General features: G+C 38.2%; 1 pseudogene; it reads left to right on the top strand.

The window, feature by feature from the left end:
* The first annotated feature begins 4,753 nt into the window (after positions 1-4,753).
* Positions 4,754-7,308, top strand: LOC144648799 (uncharacterized; annotated as a pseudogene).
* The last annotated feature ends 2,145 nt before the right edge of the window (positions 7,309-9,453 follow it).

Raw genomic sequence — 9,453 nt, forward strand, 5'->3', positions numbered from 1 at the left:
GTTTCAAGGAATCCAAAGAAGCTTTACTTATTCCATTAATATTTGTTTTGCAGTATTTCGTTAATTTTTGGACGATTTTGGGGGATGTCTGGGAGGCGATAGTTTTTCTCAAAGGATTAGTAAAATTTAGACAAATAAGAAATATTGGAGATTTAATGTGATTTAAAAATTTGAATTTGAAGTTAAAAAATTGGTGGACGGACACCAAACAGTCTCCTGACAACCCGGAGAGCTCTTGCGAGGGGGTCAACTGTTTGGAGGTGTTTCCATTCTTTTCTTCAATCCCTTCTTTAAATCTCTTAAAGTTCCATTGAAATTCAGGTAGAACCCCACCTTAGGTTTTGTTCTTGTGAGAAAACAACAGAAGTCAAAGGTTGCGTGATATAACCAAGCATGGATTTTAATTCTCCCTCCCTTTCCATCTCCTTAGCCTTTCACCCCCATCTGTCCCTCCCTTTCTACTCTCATTCAATTTAATGTTTGTTTACATTTCCTAACCAATTCAGTATCGTACTAATCTGTGCCAAGCAATCAGATAATAACAGAAATTTGCCTTAATTTTGATCTCCCATACCAAGACCTTAGAGTATAAACCGCTAATAAAACAAAACAAACTTGATAATAATTCTCTGAGGTTATACACCTTGCAGGATTTTTACTGATCAACATAGAAAATAAGTTCACAATGGTTTGTTCCCAAAACGTTTTTTACTGTACAGAGGGTCTGTATATTGACCTGTAACTTGTATACCGTATTGAAAAATTCAGAACGAACCGACTTCTGCCCGCTACCATGATATCATTTTGAAAAATTTGCTCGTTCGAAACCGTAGCAAAATCGTTAGAGGCAGACAAGATACAGCCGTTTACTGGCAGTCTTTGAAAATCCTGAATTTCGTCAAAATGAGCCAAAATAAAGTTTTAAAATTGTCTTTATTAATATGGTTCTTATCTTTTTATTCAATTGAACTATGAACTGCTTTTATGCAGTACTGTCCACAAAGATTTCAATTTCCTCAAAGTTTCGAGACAAATGGATACAAAATATTTCGTGCAGAATGTAATTTGATTAAGCGAATGTTTTCACGTCTAGAAATACTTCAAGAAGTGAATGAAAAACCGTTTTGTTTTCATCGATGAGAACCACCTTCAAATAGTTAATGCATAAAAAATAACAATCAGATCAGAATACAATCATTATTAATGTAAGGTCTCGCTATTATGTCTCGGCAGAGATAGTTTTTTTTTGCAAGTTCAAATGTATGCAAATTTTGTGTGAAATATAATTCGATTCCATTGTCTTGTTTAATAACTCTTTCTTAAGAAAGTTGTATTTTCGTGAATAAAACCCATTGGCCTGTTTTGTTTTCCTGATCATGTTTGTCTGTGATTTTTACAAAACATGTGGTCTTTTTTTTCGGAACTTTAAGTTGTACTAAGATGTCACTTCCGGAATTTCTCATCTAAATTCAATTGGTATTTAATCAGTATAATTATTCGAATTTTTCATTTTCAAGTCATCTTTTCATTCGATAGCTTTACTGATCTCATAAAAAATTCCATTCAAGCTCACACCAATACTGTACATTGCCAATGTTTTGCTGACGTCTTGAGAAGTGTCTTACTAACGTCACTAGTCAAATCTAAAATATATCCAAACCGTGTTGTGCAAACATTCTACTCTTTGTGACAGGCGACTTTGACGCCCAACTGTGCGAAAATGAAAATCGCATACTTCTTGCTAAATATATATAAAAAATAGTTTTAAAGCGGAGTCCACCTCAAAAAATGTACCGCCAGATCACACTGCTATTTGTAGAAACCAGCAAAGCGTCTAGTTTCAAAGTTTCCCACAAAAACATTGCGTGACATGAATGACGTTACCCCTTTTATTTACAAAAATAGCTTCAACTTGTCAAAGCAACTACAGTTTCACAATGGTGATAATTAGTACTTTACCCCTTAAGTTTTTTTCTCTGTCCTCCCGCCGAAGCAAAGAAGAGAACCAGATTGCAGATTAGCCCAAAAGTCGACCCAGTGTTCCTACAACGATTTACTGTCAAAACTGAAATGAAACCGATTGACCCAGGCTAACCCCGTCATTTTTAGCCGACAGGAGACTATCGTCTAGGACGACCAAAGGGTAAACTATAAATCGGCCACGCCCGATTAATAAACGAAGTAATTAACGAATCAAAACAAAAACCATCTTTTTGGGAACGCTTTTAAGAGGCTGTCTTTCTGAAAAACACCCACTGAAATTCGCGTAATAATAAAATAATTTTGCCTAAAACTCTGGCACCTGGTTTGTTAGAGCGTTGCACTAGTATCGCAGATGTCATGGGTTCGATTCCCGTTCAAGCCTGAATTTTTTTTTCAGGCTTGCTTTTCTCAACTGCTTAAGTTGAGTACATTACTGCGATGATCTTTCATTTGCTTAAAATATTTCGTTCCCTAAAATTTTCTGAAGATTGAAAGTTTAGATAGCGTACCCGAAAAGATACAATTTTCTTAGCATTTAAAAATAAAGCTTTAAATCGCACAAAAAGTTCGCTTGTAATGTATAAACGACGTTCCGACACCTACAGTTAAATTTTCTCGTTAGGTGCCCCTCAAGATGCTAAAGAGACTAATTGAATTGATTGCGGTTTTCACTTGGCGTCACGGAAGGAAGTTTAGGAAGTTTCCTTGTCACAAACTCTTAAAACAAGAGGCTACAACACACTCTGAAGAATATTCCTTGCCATTTTTACGACTCTTTGTAAATATACCCACAGTCATTAAAATCACAATTAGAACATTATTCTTCAAATCTGCTTTGTGCAAATGCTTTATGCAATTTCTACTACGGTCTGCAAAACTAGGAGCCCGTCCTAAACGAACGCTCGAATAACAATTTTGTGTTGGGTCTTTTGCTGGCGGCGTATGCGTTGTAAGCAGGCGAGCGTAACGAAAAATAAGTTTCACAACTCACCGATTCCGCACTCTACAATTCTAAAATCTTTGAATGAAATCGCTACTTCCCTTTTATAAACTGCCATTTCATTGGTTCTGATAGCACCTCAAACCTGATTGGTGTGACAAACAAACATACTTTATTAACTCACCCACTGACTGACTGACTGACTGACTGACTGACTGACTGACTGACTGACTGACTCTTGGACTGACTAAACGGTACATCGCGCCGACTAAAGCGCACCTATGAAGGGAAATGATTTATTTTATTTAGGGTATCTCGTTAGAATAATCACCCTCTTATAGGTAGCATGTATTTAGTTATGTAAGTTAGTCCAGTAAAGGAGTTGTTTGTTGAAGTATTATTTTTGAAAGGAAAGAAATTTAAATGCCCAGTAGCTTGTCTGTGGTCAAGTTACTTATTCAATTAAAAATTATTTCAAACCATGCTCTGTTTGGAGAAAACAAAAAGTTTTCAAGACCTGTCGACAATGTTCTCAGGACGATACGAGATTTTTAGTAGCGTTCAGGAAATGCCTTGCAAAACGTCGAGCTAAAATTACAAACTTGTCTGTAAAACTCAGCGAGTTAAATTTTAGCTATAGCTAATGTAACGCAACGCGTGCGTACGCTGTTGAGTTGCTCATTTGCTCATTTGTTGAGCAAAAAATTTGTGGTAAAAACACATAAGCTACCAAATTCTCTGAACTGACGTTAAATGAAATCAGTTAAAATAATTTTTGTTTGAAGTTTGAGCTCAAAGGGTTAAAAAGAAGTCACAGGCAAGCAGAGTAGCGTAGTAGTAGACGTAGCGAAGAACCATAAATAAGGAGAGGGAAGTTCTCAGTTTTAAGAAATGGAGAGACGTAAAGGCTGCGGCCAGGGACAGATTGGCTTGGAGAAGGAGGATTAATTGCCCCATTCTCCACGAGGAGTGAAAAGATCGATGACGATGATGAAGGCAATTGATAATGAGAATTTATATTTTGAGTTTGGAGCTCAAAAGATTGAAAAGAAAACACAGAGTTGACTCCCATAGGGACACTCTTTGATTGATTACCAAAATCTCTGAAGTAACATCAAAAGAAGGGTAAGGCAATTGTTAAGGAGAGTTTATAGGTTGAGTTTGGGGCTCAAAGGGTTAAAAAGAAAACACACGCCAAGTAGCCTTCCTTATGGGCATTCTAAATAATTAATATTGCTTAATACTGAGTGGAAGCTGGATACTCTAAAATCCCCACAAATAACATGTCGAAAATAGAAATAAAACTCCAACAAATACTATCGATCCAGTTTTGAAAATGTCGACTTAAGCTACTCTCGAAAGCTATTCAAGTGTCAAGAATTCCTAAAAAGGGCATGCTTATTGCTATCATTCGGAAAAGTTTAATTTTTAAGATAAAATAACCTTACTTTGTTAACAGGGTTTTTATTATCTAATTTGTGCATTACACAGTAAACTACAAGATGTTAAACATATCATACATAATAGCCTGGAAAATTGATTCATTGTATTTCAGGTCCGCGGGACTTTCCTTGACAAATCAAGCATAGCAAAAAGGACGTTTTAACTATTTCAGTTAGATGTAAGATAGTGCCACACTTATAGCTAGGTCATAGCTTGTGGGGTTTTGTGACAGTTAACAAGTAAGTAAAAAATTGCAAACGCTCTGTCTACAAAACTTGTTTTCACTAAGATCATGCCAATAACAAAATCAGTTCGATACAACAGGAAGTCGAGTTTCGTTTCGGGGTTTGATCATCACAGCGACTTCAGTTTCGTGTCATTAATTAGGCTAAGTGCCGGAACATAACTATCGCAATAGATGCAAGTTTAGATTACTGTTTTATACATTGGCGGAGGAAAAATGAGTGGAAGTACACTGATAGAGGTGTTTGGTCACATTGTGTTCAGTTTTACACGAAGTGTGACTGAGCATTATAACCCAGAAGAATCTGAATACACGGCAGAGTCTTTTGGCTACGATCCTCTACAAAGCACAGGTCGAGAACGGAATTATTTATCAAGAATACAGCGAAAGAGAAGCCACCAGCACAAACTATCTAGCGTGTATCAGTCTTCATCTAAGAGTTATAGATGCGTTTTCACCAGAAAACGAAGAGACGGACCAAATTCTGGAAAGTGAAGACCAGGGAATGGCTTGGAAGAGGCTTAGACCATCCGCTCTACAGACAGTTTTTAAAGCAATGTACATTGGAGCTTTGATTTCACTTCTAGCCGCCTCCATCATAGGTGCAATATTCATAATGCTGTCTTATCTAAGCTCTAAAACCGTGATGAACTGTGAATATCAAGTAGACAAAATGGCGGTGCGCGTGCAATGGGCGAGAACAATTGCCGCTATAATTAGTGATGCTTTTTATTACATATTCGCACTTTTAAATATGTTACTTCTCTTTCGGTCATATCAGCTAAAAGGAGTGAAAAGAAAACTGGTTCTGGTTTGTTTCATTATGTACTGTTTGGATTCACTTTATCGTGGAGTGCTACAAGCAGCGGGAAAAATGGTACCTATCTTTAAGGTTTCTGATTCATACAAGTTTTTGTCTCATGCTCCTCTTTATATTTTCGTTTTCACAAATGTATGCCTACAATGCTTTTTTGCCACAAAAGACGTGTTTATACAGTCAAGAAGAAAGCTGATATTCCTGATTTGTAAAATGGCAATGCCAACTTGTTTTGCTATTATCACCGCCTTTGCCATCAGGTATTTTATTTACACAGCTTATATCAAACAAGACAAAGAAGGTAAACTTCTAATCGCCCTCTTCTCTCCTCTCAAGGGTGTGGCTGTTAAAGCAATCTCGCGAATTTGTGTTCAGCGATTATGGAACATTACACATCCGGGATATTCTTATGTCTTATTAGCACAGTTGTATTGTTCATTAGCTGTCATGTTTCGAGTTTTGCAAGCAGATCTTGACAGTTTAGAATCCATTGCTCTTCTTGGAATAATTCACGGCAGAAGTCATAGAACGCAGCACCGTGGTTTTCATTGATCACATCTGTCACCAGATTTGTAGACGAGTATCAACTCCTTGAGGAAGTTTTCGTACTCCTCGCCGTGAGAGATTAACGGCTGATATCGCTATCATGAGCATGTTGATCGAATCAATTGCTATTGTGTCTGTTAATGGCTTTATCTTCTTGTATCAATGGGTTTTCTTAGAGAATGATTCGTTTCTAAAGTTGCTTCAGTCTTTTGCCATTCACACTTCAGTTCCGCTGGTGATTGAGTGGTTTTTCACCAGCGTGTCTCTAGCGATCGAGACTCGTTATCAGAATCTGGCTGTAATGGCTGTTTGGAGAAGACAGTGGAAAAGACACATTTTAGTGGCAATTGTTAATATCTTTCCAGTAGCTATATCGACAGGCGGAAACCTTTTGCTGGTTGTACACGATCGATTTAATAAGCCTATATATCAGCCCTGTAAAATGCCGTTCACTTGACTGGAGAGGCCTATTACATCACTCTGTAGAACAGGCAATACCTTCTTGAAATTCCTGACGAATTTTCGATTTTCACTATTCTGCTGAATCTTCTGCGTCTGCTTGTTAGTTCCTCAACTTCCGTTGTCAGAGATGTCGTTTCTCTTGGCCATTTTATAAAGAGTAGCCCTGGGGAGAAGAATGCATGTTACTTAGCAACAAAGCAACTAAAACTGCGGGCTCAGGCAATTTTCGGAGAGGAAATTTCGCGCTGAATACTGGGTACTTGATCCTTTGACTGACATTGCTTGTTGTGTATAACATAACTTAATATAATTTCCTGGGTTGAAGATAAGAATCGGCCATTCTGATTGGTCGAGAAACTCGGCTTATGACGCTACGTTGACTCTCGCAAGAGGTGACTTCGTGTCGGTGATATTCAGCACTGTTACATAGGTGGAACTGTTTTGACCGTATCAGCTCTCATTGACTACTTCGAGGTCAAATGACACCTAACAATAGAACTGTTTCCCGCCAAAGAGTCTCTGAGCGGGTAACATTGCAAAATCTATGACGTCAGAGGGTAACAGTGCACTGTTGTTACCGCGAGTGGAAACCGACGACCGCCATGGCACGTGAATTTGCAGAAGTTTTTGTACATTTTAGTCCGTTTTAGTTTACCTTTTTGTACATTTAATTTAAGCATTGCACTATTTTGCGCTTTTATGGGCTTGCATGTTATTTATCGATAGCCTGCCTGGCAGGCGTAAAAGGGGGAGGGGGAGGGAAGAAAAAACGCCCTTTTTCTCCCTCTCCTCCCCCTTTTACACCTGCCAGGCAGGCTAATTTATCAGTAAATAGTCGTTTCGTCATTAATAACAAATCACTTAATAGGCCATTTCCGAGTTACCCTTTGCCTTTGTTTTAAAACGAGTCTAAGTGGTCTAAGTGCGAAACCATTCATATGAAAATGAGTCTCACCTAAAGGTCAATTTTCATGCAAATCAAACTCATTTTCATTTGAATGGTTTCGCACGTAGACTCGTTTTAAAACAGAAGCAAAGGTCATGAGTAACTCGGAAATGGCCTATTATAATCACTCGGGAAACATTGAGTTTCTCGGGAAACAAAATAAACTGTTCCCCTCGGGACCACTCATTAAGTGTTTACTTCGCAAGTTACAGAAGTATTGGCAAAGCCTGAGGATAGTTAGATTTTTGTATTACAAAAAATAAATTTTCTCTGAAGGTTAATCACAGGACTAGCATTTGGCTATTACATTTTAGCCGATAACCGTGGGATAGTGATCGCTTTAAATGTTAATTAAAGACTTATTATAGGTATGTCAGAAATGATTCAAACTGTGTTTGTTTCATTTTCATATTAAAGTAAGTTACATTGAAAGACTTGTCTGTATTTTCAATTGCCTTCGTTCCACCCTTTCTTAATCCTGCGAACGCAGACGTATTTCCGGCTGTCGTTTCTCTCCACCGAAAAACTTTTCGGCGGAGAGAAACGACAGCTGGAAATACGTCTGCGTTCGCAGGCTACCCTTTTTTGTGCAAATACTGTCTGGCGTTCTTGCGACTCAAACACGCTTACCGTATTTATTCGAATAAACGCGCGGCGTCATAAATCGCAGTGCGGCGTTTATTCGAGGGCGGCGTTTATACGAGGGCGGCGTTTATTTAAAATTCGATTTATTTCTTGCAAACAACAGCATGGTAACTTAACATTTGAACTTTGAAAACAGGAACATGTTGTAGTACTTGTCTCAAAAGCCATTTTCAATACCTTAAAACATTGTTACCATCAAGGAAAATAATTATTTTAGGCTTGCTCAAACTTGATGTTTCACTGCATTTTCTTTTTGAGTCTATAATAAACGCCGCATCGTAATGCGGCGTTTATTCGAGGGCGGCGTTTATTAATATTTCTGCACTAAAATGCGGCGTTTATTCGAGGGCGGCGTTTAATCGAATAAATACGGCATTGACGTTACCGCCCTTTCCCCCACGCCTCCGCTCTCATTTTAATCACCGTCATAATTCAATTTAGTTCTCGGGCGATAAGTTTATTGTGGGAGCACACGGGAGTAAAGTAAGTGGAGACAGGACGCTAAGTAGGGAAGGGCGCACATTTTACTTTTGACACAAACATCTGAACATGCATGTAAAACGATCGAAAGAGAGATCTTTGTTTAAAAGGAGTCGTGCCCTTATGGGAATTAACGGTGACACACTTAGAAGACTTATTCTTTTGTTATGCGGTAATGGTGTGAACAGTTCAGATAGAATGTGAACCATGGATTATGTCAACGTTCTCGGGAGACGCATTCAAAGAGGGGGGGAGGAGTGTGTGTGTGTGTGTGTGTGTGTGTGTGTGGGGGGGGGGGGGGGGGGGTCGTTTTTGGAAAGGTGGCGCTTATCGGAAGGCGCTTTAACGGCACTCAGGTTTCGACAACCTGAGTGGAAATTCTCTTCAGAGTCAAGTGAAAAATTGTCATCACTCTTTGATGTTATAATTCTGGTCCTATGAAGTTGATTGGTCAGTTTAGCCGCGATGTTATTGTCTGTAAGACTAGTGAAAAGTTTCTCAAAAGTTATTTTTTAGTTTCGATCGGTCTATTGTTAGTTTAATAATGCCGTTTCATTTGAGGTCCGTTAATTTGTTTTGTTTATGTCGCGAATGAGTCATTTAAGGTTCCGCTAGTTGTTGACATCTGTTGAGAGGCATTTATTCTCAACTTTAATTTGACCGTTAGACCTGAAACTAGAAGTGCTCCCACGTTGTTTTCATAACATCACCGGCAGTGACGAATTGGCAGGAATTCAAATGAATTGGGGTAGATTACCGCATAATCTCCTTCACACCCGTTATTGATATATATTATTAGTCAAGGGAATACATTGATGTTGTTTAACTTCTGCGTTAAGACCTATATAAGTTTAAAGATGTTTAATATCTAGTTTATCTGCTATTCCTAGAAGCACTTAAAACGGTAAAAACATCCAGTGGTAAAATGAATACTTATGTTATATGTA

The sequence above is a fragment of the Oculina patagonica genome, chromosome 4 (genome assembly GCF_052425735.1).
Source record: "Oculina patagonica isolate OP01 chromosome 4, crgOcupat, whole genome shotgun sequence".
In the NCBI taxonomy this organism is placed as follows: domain Eukaryota; kingdom Metazoa; phylum Cnidaria; class Anthozoa; order Scleractinia; family Oculinidae; genus Oculina; species Oculina patagonica.